The sequence below is a fragment of the Diadema antillarum genome, unplaced genomic scaffold, assembly GCF_040938485.1.
Source record: "Diadema antillarum isolate AM-2024a unplaced genomic scaffold, OU_Dant_1.0 scf00000133, whole genome shotgun sequence".
NCBI lineage: Eukaryota > Metazoa > Echinodermata > Echinoidea > Diadematoida > Diadematidae > Diadema > Diadema antillarum.
Window position 1 is genome coordinate 1855371 of NW_027271022.1, and position 19457 is coordinate 1874827.

General features: G+C 38.3%; 1 long non-coding RNA gene across 1 annotated transcript; it reads right to left on the bottom strand.

Moving 5' to 3' along the window:
- Window positions 1-13923: 13923 nt before the first annotated feature.
- LOC139720770 (uncharacterized) lies at window positions 13924-16286 on the bottom strand. The gene is made up of 4 exons (XR_011710186.1): window positions 16130-16286; window positions 15528-15672; window positions 14657-14748; window positions 13924-14017 (listed from the first exon to the last, which is right to left on the bottom strand). It is a non-coding gene; the product is annotated as an uncharacterized lncRNA (long non-coding RNA).
- Window positions 16287-19457: the final 3171 nt, after the last annotated feature.

The following is a 19457-nucleotide window of genomic DNA, read 5'->3' on the forward strand; positions in this document are numbered from 1 at the left end:
CCAAAGCACTGCAGCGAATGGGATAGCCTTTCCTTTGACATGCCGTGGTGGCTCCATTTTTGGAGTAAGACAGTTGGGATTTGGACAGGACATCACTTAACCCATTATTTGACCATTAATCCAAAAAAGTCCTTTTCACCAAAATTGCAGATACAAGGTCTTGTCACCCCTATATATATATATATATATATATATATATATATATATGCATATGTATATATATATGTATATATATATATATATACATATATATATATATATATATATATATATGTATATATATATATATACATATATATATATATACATATATATATATTCGATGTGAAATTCAATCGAGGTAAAAATGAAATAATGTATCAGTTTCGATGACGGAAAAAATAGTTCTACTTGTGTATCTTAAAATTGCGTCTTCTTGTAGTGCCTGGCACACTCCAATGACGTATACATATGAAAGTTGTATTTACTTATATGTGAATATATACATGAACATATGTATGTATGTATGTATGTATGTCGATATTCCTGTAGACGTGTACGCCCATATGCCAACAAAAAGAATTTCCTAAATGGACAATAAATGATTCTGAATCTAAATCTCAATATGTATTCTACGTGAACTGCAAAGCTGAATACAATGCATTGTAGGATTTGTAAGTTTTACGCCGTGATGTCTTAGACTGCTCTCGTTTCTTCAGTGTTGTTTGTTGACGTTCTTGTTCTGCCATAGTTGCAATTCCTTAAGATTTCTCCAGCCTGCTTGATGTAATACAGTTCCAAATAATCAGGTGGCCTTTATGATAGTAAAATTAACGGTGCACGTCGAATTAAAGCACCGAATTTGCACAGATGATCCCTCAGGGCTTACTCATTGACAATACAGTAGGAGCCCTCTGCTTTTTTTAAATGTATTTTTTATAATACAAATGGTGAATTTAATTTTCCATATATTTCGAACTCCGTATGCATCGATTCATTGCGTTTGGCTTCCTTAATGGTATACAGTCATAAAGTCCTTTCCGGAACCCTTTAAAATCCACATTTGTGTATGTTTTCTGAGAGATTATTCATTTATTATTCTTAGAAATGTTATTTCTTCATCATCCATTGCTGATGACTGATTAAACAAAGTCGATTTTCACTCATTTTACAAACTGCACCCGCACTCAGTTTCCGAACTTTGGTCGAACTCTAGCCAAACACCGCGTGCTAATAGTGACGTCATTTTAAGGAGAGTTCATAGTACTTTTGCATTTTTGAGTAAACAAACTACTGCTCGAATCTTGAGAAATTTTAGCAAAATGGCCGAAGCTGACTCCTTTAAACAATGACGAACCTGATTTTGTAATGGAGTTTGAAGTCGAAGAGGATCATCCTGAGGATGGAGACAACTCTTCTTCTGACGATTCGGAATTTTCTGATGAGGATTAAGGAAAAATTAGGAGAGGGATTTGAAGAAAACGAAGAGGAAGACGCTGAAAACGAAGAGCTGCAGCAGCCGCTGGGTAATCAAAATGACGGCGCCGGCGGAGGTGAAGATGGCGATCCGATAGCAGCTGCGGAGCTTGGTGTGGAATTAGACATCGCTCGGAAAGATCCGGCAAATGCATAAAATTGGTACGTTTTTCTCTAATTCTATTGTGGAAATTTCACATCATTACTGTACTTAGAATGGCACAGTGGAGCATCATGAGTTGAATGACTGCAGTCAACCGTGGAAAACTTAGCATCAAAGTCCACACTTTTTTTTTTTCCTGCTGATCTATCTCCATAGTCTGAAGCAGAGGTAGCACTGGGACCGCACGCAGGAGAGCGAATTGTGGCAATTGAATTGAATCAATTTCCAAATTTTGGAATGATTTGGATATAGAAATAATGCAATCCCAGTTTCTGAATTCATCTAAGCATAAACAAAAACTACTTTTTCTGAATTCATACTTATAGCTAATCTTCAATCCTCCTCGACATTCCACTATGTAACATGTGCCTCGCTCGCGATTTCTTATTATACCCTGGACCTTCTTGTGCATATGTGTATTTCTGCTATTGTACACTGTATCTGACTTGTTCCTCGCTCGGGTGATCACGCAACTCTCCAGAAGTTTTGTGAAGCGGACATTGTTTTCTTTATCTTTTCTTTTTTTTAATTCTTCGACGTTTATAATTATTTACCCAATTTACAAATTGTCAATTGTAAATATCAAGTAAGAACTAATCTCACATCAGCATCTGGGAATCTACACTCTACAAGCTATGCTATGTAGATTCCTCATATTTCACATGTTAAGTTGTCTTAAATGCTGTACTTGACAATTCATCCATGCTTTTGTACTCTTATGTTTATGGTTTATTTATTTGTTGAAATGTGGAATATGGAACAATCAAAAACAAACAAACAAATTGAGAAATAGATTGATTTTTTTCGTCACTGCTGATGAGATATCTGAGTGACTGATTGACAATTGATAGAAATTATGATGTCCTAATAAATACAGTAAGATAACTAGATTCTAGCCACTGAACTCTGAATATTCTTTTGACATAGTGTACGAATTCTTCTTACTATAGATTATATCAATGCAACGTGGGCTGCTGATTTTGTTCTTACATTATAGTGATTATATCACATAACTTTATATTAGAAGATTTTATTCAAACTTGTCCAGACATCATAACTCGAAAAGCAATCGCTACCCCATTTTTGCTATTTCTTAGCAGGGGCGGCGCAGCCGTGGGGGCCGTGGAGGGTCGGGCCCCCACACTTTTTGTGCACCATACAAAGGAATACATAAGGTGTCATCACTTTGGACCCCCACACTTTTTTCAACCCGGACTAAAATGGGAGGGGAGAGAATGAGCTGAGGACTTTTTTTTTTTTTGGTTGCTTGTCAGCTGAAGAAACCCGGAAGTGGACGGGAACGGGAGAGACCTTTTTTTTTTTTTTTTTTTTTTTTTTTTTTTTTTTTTTTTTTTTTTTGCTTGTTAGCTCATGAAACCCGGAAGTGGTCCCCCACACTTTTGAAAACAGTGCGCCGGCCCTGCTCAGTTTGATGACCTTACCCATTTTCAACCAGGGTAGGTTTCATACATGACGAGATGTTAGCGATAACTGCAACATCCCTGCTGCGGTACTACACTACAGCCATAGTGTACATCGTTGGCACAAGTCTGTTGGCGCTGACAGCTGTGACCTGATGTACGTGTGTGTAATGCACGCGAAGTACTCAGTCACTGGTTGTCAATCATGAGCTGCCAGGATCAGACACATCAAACTGGAATAAATAGGCAGGAAACTAGATTCACCTCTAGTCTATGCTATTTGGATCAAGCTAACCAGGAAGGTGGTAAGTGATAGAATGAGTTCTCACTCTCGCTTTTGTAGCTTGGTTCGTCGATTTTATTTTCATCTGTAATCTATGGGAGGATAGGTCCTAACCATAGATGGCTAGTCTAGCTAACGTCAGGAAACTGCAAACTATCTTCTACAAAGTTGATACACGCTCCGACATGCAGTCAGGGAAACTCTCGACTCTCCAAGATCACGTAAAATACCACTTTTTCGAGATCGGTGCGTTCAATTGTGTGTGGAAGAGCGCGGTGGCCTTTGCATTGTGTTCTCTTTTCAGCCGTTTTTGTTTTCAGATATGCTCGTAAGCCATGCAGTCCAAGTTGCAAGTGCCAGTGTATTAAAAATGATCATTTCTGTGTGTATGCACCGTTTATAGTATACTTGCTCAATACACATGTGTTAAGGATACATGATACACATTGCTGCGGTCTTCGATCACCAGCAATACCCCCTCTAAATCCCTCTTTCTCCCTCTCTCTCCCCCTTTCACTCTCCCTCTCTCCTTCACTCTCTCCCTCTCACATAATATCTACCGGAAAAGTAACACTTTCCCTCCAAAATAAGAATGAAATTTGACCGAAACTTGGTTAGAAAATAATCGTCGAAAAATCACATACCGGTACACAACATCGCGTTGCACTGCTCGCAGCGCAGCTAGCTAGCTCGAACAACTTTGGAATGTCACGTGACATTTCTCCGTACACTGACGTCACTAGTAAATATGGAGTTTCTCAGTTCCGAAGAATCTGAGAAATTTTGCTCACAACAAAATTACCTTTCGAATGAGGTGTAATTTTCAAACACATTCGAAATTACCTGTCGAATGAGATGGAAATATACCCGACATATTGTTTCTTCTGTATTAAGCGTTAAAGGTGTTATATCCTCAATAATTCCAGATCGTTTGACTCATATTTTTGATTCGTCAACTTCTCATAGTATGTTTCTTGATAAAATGAAACTGGCTAGAGTAATTCAAATAAATAAGAAAGGCGACAAATAAGATGTCAGTAGTTATTGCCCAATCTCTTTATCTTCTCTGACTAAAGTATTAGAAAAATAATTTTAATTAAAACTATTGAATTTTTTATTCTGCATAAGATGTTTAGCAATTCCCAATTTGGATTTCGAAAAAAAACCCACAAACAAACAAACAAACATATTACTATTCATGCAGTTCTTCATTCAATTGACAAAGTGGTTAATGCAATTGACAACCACTCTAATTTAATTAGTGTTATTTGTGACCCGCTGCAACAAAAGGATCCGAAAGCTGGAGGAGAACAATTTTCTGAAAATGGCATGACATTATTTCCTTACTCTTCTACTTTAATTTCATATATAGCACAACTCATGAAAATACTCGATTGAGGAGATATCGATGATTTCATTAGCGCATGTCAAGTGCTTGAGGAAATCAGAGTTTCGAAAAACACGCCTTCAAAGTTTTCTTTCCAATGCTATCATGATCAAGGGGAGGCGAGACAGTTTTCACCGCTTGACAATAAAGGCATGCTCCTAGCGACCTCTGCGATGTTAATTCAAGCTTAGCGCCAGCGGTCTACGCACGACCAATCAGTGATCAGGATGCCATGCACTGACCAATAAGATCACTCCCTCGTTGCTAGGGGCGGAGTCTAGCTGCGGCGCTAAATCTAAACTTCGGACACGTTTCTGTTACGTTGAAAGTAGGTAAATCATGGCCCAGAAAAACGCTGAATTCATGCCTTTGCTTTGATCATTTAGCTTCGAAATTTTGGCAGATGATAGACAAAACAATGCCAACATCAGAAATTTGATTGTTTTGACCAATTATGATAATGTGACTTCAAACTCGATTTTCTTGGCTCAGCCGTCAGCAACTTTAGGATCCTTTTGTTGTAAAGAGTCACATTTTTGACTCTGCACCTCAAAACAGACAAAAAGTCGCCAGACATGAATTTTTAGTTAAGACCATATTCTGAAAGAGCAGACTTTAAGCTTTAAATTGATGTATAACTCAAATCAAATGGACTCTCCTAACCTATCTAAATATTGGAAAGTAAGCACAAACTCAGAAAAAGTGTGAATTGAGAAAAGAGGCTCTGAAGTACAGTGTTTAATCTTTACCAAACCGTGCTGGCTGTGCTATGAATGGGACAAAAAAACAGGAAGTAAACCACCAGAGTAACAACAATGAAGGGATTATTAGATTAATATGAAATTTAGCATGCCTCATTAACACATTCTGTCTATAATTATTGCCAACTTTCAAAGCAGTAGCTTTATCCTTTTGAAAGTTATTAGAGTTGAAAGTGAAGAGTGTGGACAAGGTTTTTCAGAAATGAAAAAGGGATTCTAAAGACACACATAATCACACTATTCTACCAAAAATGTTCGAGATAAACTGCTAAAAAACACACTTTCCTGCCCATTTTATGATACTAAATTTTAGAATAATGTAATTGAAAACCCGCGCTTTCAGAAAATATGAAAAAGTTCGGCTAGGTTGACCCTTTTCACTTATTTTCAGTCCTCAGGCAAAATCAGTGTGTGCGACTTTATGTTCGTTTTGAGGTGCACGGTCACATTTGGACTTCTATATTCCTTCGATACAATTAATCATAACATTTTACCTAGCAAATTATCGCACCGCATGGAACGGGGAAGGCCTCGGATAAGTAAATAGTTATTTAGGTAACTGAAAACAATTTGAAATAATTCCAGATAGTAAATTCAGTTACAAGATATAAAAAAGTGCCGTTCCTCAGGGAAGTCTTTTAGGACCTTTGTTCTTCTGTACACGAGGACATTAACCCACTAAAAAAAAAGCCATCCGGTATTTATGGTGTCATTTCCGGGCGCGCTTAATAGTGGTCATACCCCATGATATGTATTCCTATCTATTAAGCGAAAAAAGAAAAAGAAAAAATAAGGGGACCGAGCCCCACCTCCCTATACACGAGCGAGTTCGTTTATGCACAGGGTGAATAATAATGGCTCGAGTACACTACCTTAGGGCACATCAGATGTGATGTGTGATGTAGTTGACACGTGCCCATTTATAACAGAATCTGCCTTGAGAAGATAACAAATGTAACTATATAAAGCACAATCACGAACACCATGAAATGTTTTATTCATTGAACAAAATAAAGGAAAACAAACAGACACACACACACACAAACACACACACACACACACAAAGAGGAGATCATATGAAACGCCTTCAAAAAGTCTAATGTTACTACAAAACTGCAGACATATCCTGCCTTTCAGTGCGGCTATTATTATTTAGCGAGTTCTAGGAGTGCAGGGATAGTTTGCCCCCAAACCAAGCTTATTTTCACGAAAGGATATTGCATGCTTAAATGAATGAAGGATATTGCTTGTTGGATGTGTCTGTTTAGCGACAAACTGTCCGAATTCTTTCGATGTAGGCAACATGGTTCAAATCAGCCCAAAGTTTTGAGAACTTCCAGGATTTATACTCTTAAACAATGTTTGTTTCCTCGCTAATCTCAGTTCATCAGATCCATGGTCTCCCGACAATGAGGGATTTTGTTATAATGTGCAAACGATTTACCAATGCATCCGAATGAGCCTTTAATCGCATTATAGGCTACATAGCAAGGAGTATAATCCACTCCAGTTATTTTCGTTCGCAGTACCTCCTGTACTATTTTCCACGTATCATTCTCAGTCACCGGAGTGAAATATAAAATAAATCACCGCATCTAGCGTAAAAAAAAAGAAACTGCTGAAAATATACATGCCCTCTACTTGCGAGCCTACAGAGCAGAATAGAGCTAAACGGGAATGAGCTTTCGATCCTAGCAGAATCTTCGTCATAGGTAAAATGATGAGGATTCTGTCTGGATTGAAAGCTCAGAACAATGTATCTTTTCATATAGAATGAATTTTTGTTCATTTTTGAGCAGATTTCAGGTTTTAATGAAGTTGTTAAATGACTGTGAAATCATGATACTCAATAAAGACAATCTAAAATGTCCATTTTGAGAAAAAAAAATGTTTTAAGTTTACTATCTGCAATTGATTCATTGTAAGGTTCTGATCTTTTGAATGTTCGAAGATTTAAAGCATGGTATCAAACAATCCCACCAATTTTCTATCGAGCTGCAGTTATCTCTTTTTGTTACAAATACTGTGTTTGCTACACGCACTCTTGCTTATACCCCCATCTCACTAGACGGCGATTCCGCTACGATCATAAAAAATCGACAAAGCGCGGCGGATCGTGGCTTGATCGCTTTAAATCTTCTCCATCGTATCTTGAGCGGTTCAGAAGAGCGGGGGGTCGCCACCATGGCCATGGTCGGCGACCTCGCTACGGAAGTTTTGAACATGTCCAAGACTTCCGTAGTGAGGTCGCCGTGGTTTTAGAGCGTATCACAATCGCCTCACGAGCGCATTAAAAGCGCCACATTCGTAACTCTGTCGGAGTAGCAACGCGTTAGGCGTAACTCAAGCGCATCGAAAGCGGTCCCCATCGCCTATGGAAATTACCACTTTTACAGTATTACGTAATAGGAACCAACCATAAACGAAAGAAAATGATGCACAGACCAGGAAGGTGGACGTGGAGAAAAGCGTATCATTTTTCCACGTACACTCAGTACGAATCTACTCTGTCTATTAAATTGTTTGTTTGTCATATACCATCGCATGTCAATGAAAGTAAATTTAGTTGTAATCTTTCAAATATATCTTCAAAAAATTGTCTCATTGTAGGATACGATTTGTAGTTTGCTCGTAAGACGGTTCTTTGATATGATATACACATTTTACCCTTTTAATTGAAGGGATGACTTAACTAATAGTGCAATTTCTTATCAGGTTCTAACTGGTATGTTCCAGAATGATAAGATGTAAGGGTAAAACCATATTCTGCATATCCATGTTGGTTTGACACTGACATCTGCCTGAAGAAATTCAATCATGAAACCCATTTTATACCCCATTCGCTTGAGATCGTAGCATGAGCCCGGAGTAAACGTATCACTGTCGCTTCGATCGTATCACTGTTGCAGCGACGTCTTGATAAGCGTACGAACATCGCAATACGATCGCCTTGATCGCAGAAGCAGCGCGTCTCGTCTGCTAGGAAAAGCGGCATAAACGTGGCAGCGTCGTAGCAATATCGTGGCAATGTCGTCTACAGCGAAGGTTGAGCGTAGAGAAACCGTAGTGTACTCTCTAAAAAAGAAAGAGTGAATTTTCACTCGATTTTCACTCCCCTTGGTAGTGACGTCAAGGATCACTAGAAGTGGAGTGAATTTCGAGTGAACAGAAATTTCACTCCAAAAGAGAGTGAAAAAAGACGGAAATGTTTTTGCTCGGATGTTCACTCCTTTCTCACTCTAAATTCACTCCTGAGGTATTTCACTCTTTTGTCAGTCGTTTTTCACTCCTTTCTCACTCTCAATTCACTCCTATTGTATTCACTCTTCTTTAACTCCGGAGGTTTTTCACTCCTTTTTCACTCTTTTTTTCAATCCTTTTTCAATCTTTTTTCAATCCCAAACGGAATTACACTCTACATGAGCACACATCTCTATCATCATTGATCACAGCACTCAGTGCACTACTTATTCAACCCTGGAAGAAAAGTGACAATATAGTGATGAATTTGTGAATAATCTAGGTGGTCTGGAGCCATTTTTGGAATAATGAATACCAATCAAACTAATACAAACAAAAACAGCAAGCACCGTTCATAATACAGATATTTGTTAATATTAATGCATGTATTTAGAAGCCAACGATCCACCACTGGTAGCCCAGTGAATTGCCAACTTTGTGTTCCAGTTTTGAAAGTAATTCTTACCCGAGCTGGATCAATACATGAAACTGAATAAATATAAGCTAGTAATCCAAATGGCTGTTGTTTCATTCTTTCTTATCAATTTATTCTTTCTTTAAGTAGCATTGAGGGGGATATAAGAAGATAATGTACTAATGCTACGCATGTTATGTTTTTTTTTTTTTTTTAATGAGCTGATTCTCTATAATAAATGTGTGATGTCCACTGGATCACCTGAAATTTAAAAAAAAAAGGAATATTCCTCTTGAAATATCTAAACTTCAACTGCAGAGCAGTACACCATTACAAACAGTCTTCATGTGCTGAGTATCTGGTTTTCCATGAATTATGTGGCCAATAATAATTATACACATATTTTTATCATTTAAGAACAACTGTCACCATAATCATCACAAGGTCCCTGTAAATATGCTATTCTAGCTGTCATTCCCAAAGCTCTACAAATGGAGAGTTTGTTTGCAAAAACTGCTAAGTCCATATGTGCCAAATGGAGATATTTGCGATTAAAGGTCAAGAAAAATAAAGAGAATAATAAGAAAATGTTTGCTTCTTTTGATCATAACTTCAAAAATGTACCTTTATATGTAGTGACCAATATATAATTTAAAAGGTATTATTTTGTACTTTATGACAGAGACCGTACTTCAAAATCTTCAAAAATGGACATATCGGTTTTTGTGAACAAACTCTTCAAATATTAACATCACACATTTCCCCGAAAATATGCCAAATTCATGAAGTTTGTGCAAAAGTGAAAAAATTTACAAGTACCCTTCCTGAACATGTCTAATTTTCGACTACAAGTGAATATAATTATTGCATGTTCAATGATAAGCTACAAAAGACTTGCAAAGTATAGTCACCATTATCTATATTATAATACAAAAACAATTACACATGTACTAGGGATTGTGATTGCTTCGAAAAATTGACAAAAATACAAAAATTTTCAATACTGCATGGTTAATCAAGTTTGGATCCTCTGTCATGTAACACAGTGATGCTCTACAAGTACATTGTATAAATACCTAAACATACTCGATCAGAGAAGCATGGTCTTGACTTTAAGTAGGCTTTAGGTGGGGTATTTATGTAGATGATAGAGCCAGAGGGGGGCCTCCCTGGAACCCCCCAGACCTCGGCCATCAACTGTGCGATCATTACAAAATCCACACACAAATTGCCTGTGACATAATCTATAAAACGGTAATGTTGATTTTCAACAACAACAAATAAAAGTACCTTGGCTAAATTATGCTAATTTGAGCATGAAATCAGACCATTTGCCATAAATAAAGTTCCAAAAAGGCACATTTTTTGTTTTTTGTGTAAATATTCTTTCTAGTGTCCATAGCAAATGAAAGAGAAAAAACTGTGCCATCAAAAAATTCTGAAGTATTTATTTTTTTTTCTATTTACTCATGTATTTCTTTGTTTCTTACTTTTTGTTTTTCATTGCCTTTTCAATGAAATTTGTCAGCAACACATCCAGCATGAAAATATTCATGTTATTGATTACAATCAATAACCCCCCAAAATAATCATGCCTTCATGAAATTTGGCATGGAATGTCAAAGGGAAGGAGGGTTCATAGCCCCCCCCCCCCCTCAACCGGGCCTACTATTTATGGAAACAGAATTGCAATCAATACAGTTGACACAACATGTATCATATCATTGATCTTCTTCACCTAAATAAGGCATCATTGTACAATATTGAACACTTGTAATCCTTTCGAGTTTTGCCAGATGTAGCAACAACTAATGCATGCAAACTGAATTTCTTATAGAGTGATTTCATGTGACGTCATGTTGGCCACCATAATGGTGGCTTCCATAGAAATGGTGGCGTCCATAGCAAAGGCGATCAATATTCATTCATGCATGCCTCTCTAACAAAGGTGTTCTTTTGCCTTAGGTTTCCCTGAAGTAAACATTGCTGCAGCTTTTGTATGCAGTCTTGATTTCTAGTCGGTTTAGGCAATTGACTTCACTAGGCTGCGTTCACATAGAAGTATACGGTATTTGCTATTCGCTATTCGCTATTCGGGCACCCAGTACACCATCACCCGCACTGTCAACTCGCCATCCCATGCAGTGAGGATTTCTTCCTCCTACATCCCAGCAAATCTTATTAACAATTTCTAAACTGCATCAGAATGTCAGTCTACATGCTTATTTTTGCTAAAGGGCAAATCCAGACCAAAACTGTCCTTATTTCATAAACGAGAGACGGTATACGCTGCAAGAAAATCGAACAAGCTCATTTCCCACTTTGCTATACTATTCTATGCTATTCGGTACATTCAAATAGTGCCCTCTTATGTGAACCGGTGTTAGGAAATCCTATCGTTCGATTCAAGCTATTCGCGTGCCTCGAAAACGAGCCCCAAATACCCAAATAGTATACTTCTATGTGAACGCAGCCTTATGGTGGGCAATTGTGACATCACTGCTAACACTCTATATCAAAATATGATTGTCAGTTGCAGGTTATCTTAATAATTTGTTACGAGATCAAGGGAAGAATTATCCATAAGTTTGACTTGGCACATTAGTGAACTAATCTATTTAACTCCATCTACTCTAATGCCGTGGATTTATCAATGATGGGCTGCAGATGTTTCGTGGAAAAAGAAGTTGAACCAATTGAGCTTCTACCCACAAGTTTTTCAAAGTACAGTACATCAATTACATAAAGGTGAAAATGTACAAAATAACTCTGGGTCCCGTAACGCTAGGGATCAATGATTCCCATCAATTTTGTTTCATTTTTTTAAAAGATTTTTCCCCCTACTCCAATGAAGATGGATGCAATAAATTTGAGCACATGCATATTGTACTGCATCAATGCTAATCAAAGGGGTGACAAAGGTATGTGGTAACTTAATCACAACATGGAGACATGATCTTCATCCCAACAGCATGGATGACCATTGGAAGATTCTACTATTTAGCTGCTATTTGTAGCATTCCCCCCCCCCCCCCAAAAAAAAAAAAAAAAAATGAGGGAAAGAAAAAAAATTACATGCGAGTGTCTGTCAACACTTTTCTCTCTTGAATATCACACCATAAAAAGGTTTTATTAAAGCAAGTCAGAATTGCCTGGAGAGAAGGGGGTGCTTAATCATGAGCGCAGCAAGATTCGTATCATGCGGAATGCCAAGCTGTGTGTGGCCAAACATTCTTTGATATGCTTGGAACACCTCACAGATGAATGTATTGATTAACATGTGGCCATGAAGAGGAGATTTTTTTGACTATATAAGTCAAAACTATTTTCAGTTACAAGTATATACAACAATAAACAATTTAAAACATTAACAATCACACATTCTATGCAACAAACATGAGTGTATGCAAGGGGGGGTTGGGAGGGTCGTACGACCCCCCCAAATTTTTAAAAGGTCCACTTTTTGTGACAGACATTTATGTTTTTCGAGGGCTTTTTACCCTGTATACAACAGGGGAAAAAAGTGACCAGGTGGTGTTCTAGCAAATTGTCAAAAACGTCGTAAATTTCGTAACTTAGTTTTAATCTGCCATAACTTATTTCTTAGGCTTAAGCCGCGCTGCCATGTTTATTGATTTTCCTGTCTCCCATCAGCAACTCATCGAACTAGTTGCCTAGACTACACACTGACAGCCGGCCTTATTACTCGCGCCTTACCCTATGACAACCGCGGCCGTTTGAATTATGGCCTAACCTATATTGTCCTGTAAGGAGAATGTTATAATTCATACTCATGTTTTCAACTCCTGTCCTTTTGGATTGAGATTGAAGTGCATATTCTACTTTCTTACTACGTTTGGAGGCAAAGTTAGGCAGGATTGACTAGCTCTGGGAGTATCGTCAACTCTGGAATACTTGTATTAAATGGTCCGCAAAACTTTTTACTATATACTCTAGGATTTAATAGGAAGGTGTAGCTAGTCAGCAACTTTTTTTAAATGCAGTTTTCAACTTACCGATTGACAAACTTGTAAGTGACCAACTCAGGTTTTATCACCAGTTTTAACATAAATGAGTTTTTCTAAGTATGCCGAAAAAGTCACTTTTGTATGCACCAAATGGCCCCATTTTAAGATATAAAATTCAAAACTCCCCACCGTGGGAGGGGGACACCCCCTCCCACACCCTCCCCCGCTTGGTCGCTCCGCTCCCTCGCAAAGGTGAAGGTTCAAAAATTGTGATTACGACCCCCAAGAAAAAATCCTGGCTACACCCCTGGACCAACTCAGGTTTTATCACCAGTTTTAACATAAATGGGTTCTTTTCTAAGTATGCCGAAAAAGTCACTTTTGTATGCACCAAATGGCCCCATTTTAAGATATAAAATTCAAAAACTCCCTACCGTGGGAGGGGGGACACCCCCCTCGGTCGGTCCGCTCCCTCGCAAAAGGTCCAAAAATTGTGATTACGACCCCCCCAGAAAAAATCCTGGATACACCCCTGACAAACTCTTTTCGTCGGCAAGCCCAGTTCTACTTTTAATGTTGAAGTGCTGCAGTACATCCTGGTAACAGCTTCATGCTAAACTACCGCTGAGCCTGATGAGGCTGACTCTTCAACAAGAATGTAAGTTCCAACGTCAGAGGAGCATATGCTGTATCTCAAAAGAGGAAAAAGCAAGGGTATTTAGACCTACACACCGATGGTAGCTGTCTCTTCTCATTGGGCTTCTAATCTAACGTTGGAATGGTGCTCGGTCAATGGGCTTGGTGAGAGCTGCAACTACTCTCTCTCTCTCTCTCTCTGCCTGAGGTGATGTGTGGTGTCATAGCTCCTCAAGGTCTTCAAACGATACTCAATGAATCCATGATCCTTGCCATACAGGTATACTCCTGAAATATAAAAATGCATTGTAAGTCATAGCTTTTTCTAGAGTCTCAACAAATTTGACTTTGGCACAGAGTTGACTATAACTGATGAAGATCTGATAGCAGTCGAAATACATGTAGCACGACTTGGCATTCTTATGGAAGAAAACGAGAATAGGTTTATTATAAATGAACGGCGCAACTGGCATGTGGAACTTAAGTTACATTACGTTACGTTGAAGTTAACGTTCATCGAACCCAAGTCATGGAATCAGGCCAATCTGCACACAACTTTATTAGACATCTATGAGAAGGTACATCACAATCCCCACATTGCCTGTATATTTGCACAATGAGTTTATTAAGAAATAGATGCAATTTCCCTGTAAAGGCCATTTTTTTTTTTTTTTTTTTTTTGGGGGGGGGGGGGGGGAGGTCATGCCCATAATCTGAAAAACTTTGGGTCCTTGCCCCCTAACTAAACAAGGATGATCAACTCCTCGTTTGGTTGCTTAATTCTGTCCACTAGCTCTTGAGAAAAGTTGAAAATGTTGAAGTTTTTGCAAGCTAGATGAATAAGATACCATGTGTGTCACTTAATCTTTCTGCTAAAGAGGGCTAAAAATAGTTGTAGATCACATAAACTTACGAGTATAAACTTACATGTCCTTTTGCATCTTGTGTGGTGTCTCACAAAGTGGGGTACTGCATCGCAACTGCCTTGGCCACAACATCCTTTGCTCACTACTTGGTATCTGAATTTAAAAAGAAAGCAAGAAAAATGTTAATCATATTCTACGACGCAAAAATCAAAAATTTGGCCCTCATTTTAATCTTTTAAGGGGCTGAACTATTTTTATGTTTTTTTATCTTGGCATTAATTTCTATTGCTATTCAGTACCACTGTTTCAAGTACATTTATTGCTACTTGAGCCAGATATCAGTTAATACATATGAACATTTCATGCAGATAGGTTAAGTGTGAATGTGCACAGTTAGTAGAAAAATTTATACAAGATGTGATTATCCATTGAACTTCATGGCACATCAACTCCCACTTTTTTTATTAATTAATCATTGTGATGATTAAATCATAAGTATTGGGACTATTATCAAATCAATATACATGTGGCCCGATGGGGCTACCACGAAAATAAGTCAGCGTGGAGTCTTGTACGTACACTCTGTTTACATGTTTTATACAAGTATACCAGTCTTTATTTTTAAATCTATAACCATCACTTCATTAACAATGTTACACTTACCGGTCCCTTCTACTTTCTTTCCTTTTTTTTTTTTTTTTTTTTTTTGGGGGGGGGGGGGCAAATTTTAGTCTGCTTTTCTCTATACTTGAAAAGACCAAAAAAAAAAAAACACAAAACCAAATGAACAGGCAAATTACATGGTTATATATTGGATGGAAATGTACATTGTAGTACAAGACATGACAATGGGAAACTGGTATTCCAGACCAATTTTCAAATTATAATAATAATATATGAATAATAATAATATTTTACATAATTGAACTTACGCTGTACAGTTTTCTGCTTCCATTTTCAACAACAAATATGCTGCAATGATCTTGATGTGCAGATGTCTCCTCAGAACAGTCAGAACTCCTTCCCTCAGCTTTTGAAGTATCTCTTCCCCCTTGAAGTGATGTGTGTGTTGAATTCCTGGGCAAATAAGTAAAATTTAATGGTTTTATGAATAATACAAATGGCATGAGGATAGTAGGTTCCTCCAGTTTACATTATAAACTTGAAGAGCAAAATCATTTAACATACATATTTGACATAAGCAACAGCTCTACTTTCAAATAGACAACTCAAGACTGACCATAACATGGTTTTCACTTCTGTCGATACGGCAAGTACACGGTACACATTTTTCTTAAATACAAGTACTAACCTGTCAAGACATTCATTGTCAGAGGGAAGGACAGCTCCAAAACTGCTCCATGAAGTATCTTGAAAATCATTTCTTCAAACAAAATAAAACCAACCAAGCATTCAGTCTCTTAATGTAGCCTCTTATGTAATTACTAAGACTCTAGAATGTAAAATAAATATAAATCAATTTCAAACTAGTCTCCCTTCATTAATCATTGTGGAAAACAACAGAATAGCTTACAGCAGGGTTAATGCAATGGAAGTCCATATCTCAGAGGCTCCTTCGCTGATGTTGGCCCGGTGTTTCCAGCATTCGTCAACCCTGAATTCAATGGCTAGTCGTTGTATGACCACATCTGGTACTTTGCAATCTGGTGATCTGCACCCTCTTCGTGTGACAGAGACTGTAGAGCTATCAATATCTGTCTTTGTTCTCCAAATGATGACCCCTACACCGAGTTCGTCCTTTAAATCACCATCACTCCCGAAGAGCTGTCATGTCTACGTCCTTATCTGGAGGAAAGTATGAAAACACAAGGTTCAGAAATGGATGTAGAACTCATTTCCACAAGACCATGCAGTTGTTTTGTCCACACAAATACTAAGTGAGCACCAATACAAAAGCTAGTAGGCCTAATTACTTTTTTAGCTACATCAGCATATTTAATGTTAGAATTAAAGACCCAAAGATGATCTCTGCCAAATTTCAATACCTAAGGTCACCTGTAACTTTCATAAAAAACAATGTTGAAAATAGTACCAGTCGTCGTCTGCTACAAGGGGATCGATCTCCATGATGTGTGAGCACGCTGATCTTCAGATAGAAGTGCGATGTCACAGTGGACCAACACTTAACACGAACAGTTCACGCATCATACTTCTTACCTAGTACATAGTAGATGATCACGACACATGACGTGGGAGCTAGTGTACGTGGTATTCTTCCAGCTGTTTGGATGCTCAAATGTAGCGGCAAATAAAAGTCCTTTTTACTACAGTGTATATAATGAACAATAATCATAAAAATCACCAAATTTCACCATTCTTTATTACCGTACTGATCGAGATCACCATCTCGTCTGGCAACACAGACCAGTGTCAGTGATTCGGCTGTCAACTCAACAATAGCAATGTAGAGAACGTGTCTGGCGCTAGGCGCTTCTAATGTATTGCTTTAATTAGCACAGCTCAGTAACAGTTAGGACCCTATAGTATAAGTTCGATCTCTACACTCGACCACAGTAATCTCTGTGTGATGATATGCTTACGAATGTCACTTCAATGACCAACGACCAACGTTTCATTCATCACTCTTTTTTTTTGTGAATAGTTCAAGCCCTAGATCCCAACGTGTACAATTAAAGTGTTGTCTAAAGACTCAACGTAGGCCTATTATTAGATCCCAACACCTAGCGTGTACCATCAGCTGAGTTTCGGCCTCGGATTCTAGCTGTTCGTAAGGTGTTCTAAATATGACCAGCCCCATATAGCTAACTGTGTACAAACCATTGTACCGTACATTAATTGTTCGAAGGAATGCCAGTACGGGCCCGGGGTTATTCGTATAGAACCCTAAAGGTAACTTACATAAATGGTCGTTTACGGAGAGGTATAATTAGATCGATCTATGGTTTGCTTACCTTCAAAAATGTGAATAATATCTCCGCCCCACTCAATTTGAAGACAGACATTTTCTCCCGTCCATCACGACATCCAGTCTCAGATTCTCACGATTGCACTTACAGTACACGCACGTAAATCTGTGATCCTATGCATAATACACGCACAGCTAGCACACAGCACGCAATTGCACACAGGGTCACAGTCCACGCACAGGCGACGCGTCGCTCTTCAGGTAAACCTGCCCGCGCCCAAGCCAGGGGAAATTGCGGCTGGTGATTGGCTTAGAGTAAACACATGACAGGGGAATTCTCAATTTCTATTGGCCTAGCCAAATGCGTTTAATTATGTATTCACTCAGAATTCACTCGGCTTAATTTTCACTCGGAATTCACTCGGCGAATGGGTTTCACACAAATTTCACTCGTTACAAGAGTGAAATTCACTCGACAACGAGTGAAAGTCACTCTTAATTGAGTGAAATTTTATTCACTCCTTCCGAGGAGTGAATTATTCACTCGAAATTTTTTAGAGAGTAATCGCCTAGGAGGCCAAAAATAGAGACGGACGGCGATCACGCCACGATTTGTTATATCGTCACAGATCGCCATGGTCGCCATGGTCGCCTTCCTAGTGAGATGAGGGCCCAAGCGAATCAAATATGTTACACGGTTTTCCACGATTCAGATACCGTTGCCAATCAGCGTACACTTAAAGGGATAGTACAATATTGGTAGAGATGAGAATTGGGCTTTTAACTTTTTGCGAGATACCAAGAAAACACTTATGATAATAGTACAGAGCATACCACTTTAAGAGGAATTCAAAGTTTACTTGATGAAAATCGGGTTTGGAATGAATGAAACGTCCAAAAACAAAGTAAAACAAAGCGATCGTAATAAAGTGTGGGTCCCACATTTTATCAGAATCGCTCTTTTTTGGATATCTCAGCCATTTCAAAACCAATTTTCGTCGAATAAACGTTGAATTCCTCATAGAATTACGTGCTCTTTCATATTTCATGAGAGGTTTCTCATTATCTCATCCAAAAATGTTAGAAACCTGAAATTATGTCTCAACCAAAACTGTACGATCCCTTTAAGTTCTACCGCTATACCATTCATTATCATCTCATTCTATACATGATGTCCAGTATCTGTATTATTATCCATGAAGACTTTTGTTTTGACATCCTCTCTCATGGTATGTTTCTAAGACAGTTTTAAGTCATTCAATCCATTCCTCTTAGCCTTTGTCAGTATCATTCACTTGACGAACGTATCCATATCTACCTTCATACGTCTTTCCTAAATTTAGCTTCGGTTTCCTTTAAATTACGAGAACAAACATATTTGTATTTCTTTTGCATGTGACCTTTTCCAGTCGTTACACCAACCAGATTATAATGTTCCAAACTTCATTCAATTCAATTACATTACATCTTATCGCATAAGGAGAGTTCCAAATGGACTTCTGTCCAAGACTTAGTGAATGTACTCGAATGTCTTGTGCAGAACGTAGCTAAGCTTTAATATGTTTATTAAAGGAATATCAACAATTGGACGATGATTTTGCTGAAAAGAAGTCACAAAGCAAATACACAATCAAAGCATCTTTATTCCATTTGCTGTATTACGACAAGTGACTTTTTGGCCATGGTCAGAGGGCTGATGGTCTTCCGGGTTGCCATTGGGTCGATTGTCGCTATCTTGCTTCGGATTAAGCCCTGTGATGGTCACTGTAGGCCCTGAAAATGTCATGAAGTCCAGACTTCCTGAGGCATGGTAACGAAGCCGGGCCGGATCCAGGAATTCCGTAAAAAAAAAAAAAAAGGGGGCGGGGGGGGGGGGGGGAAGCGGGGAGGGGGAGGAGGAAACAATATTTCTGGTGCTACTTCCGGGTTTCATCTTATTTTTTTATTTCTTTTGTTTTAAGAAAATAAAAGGGGG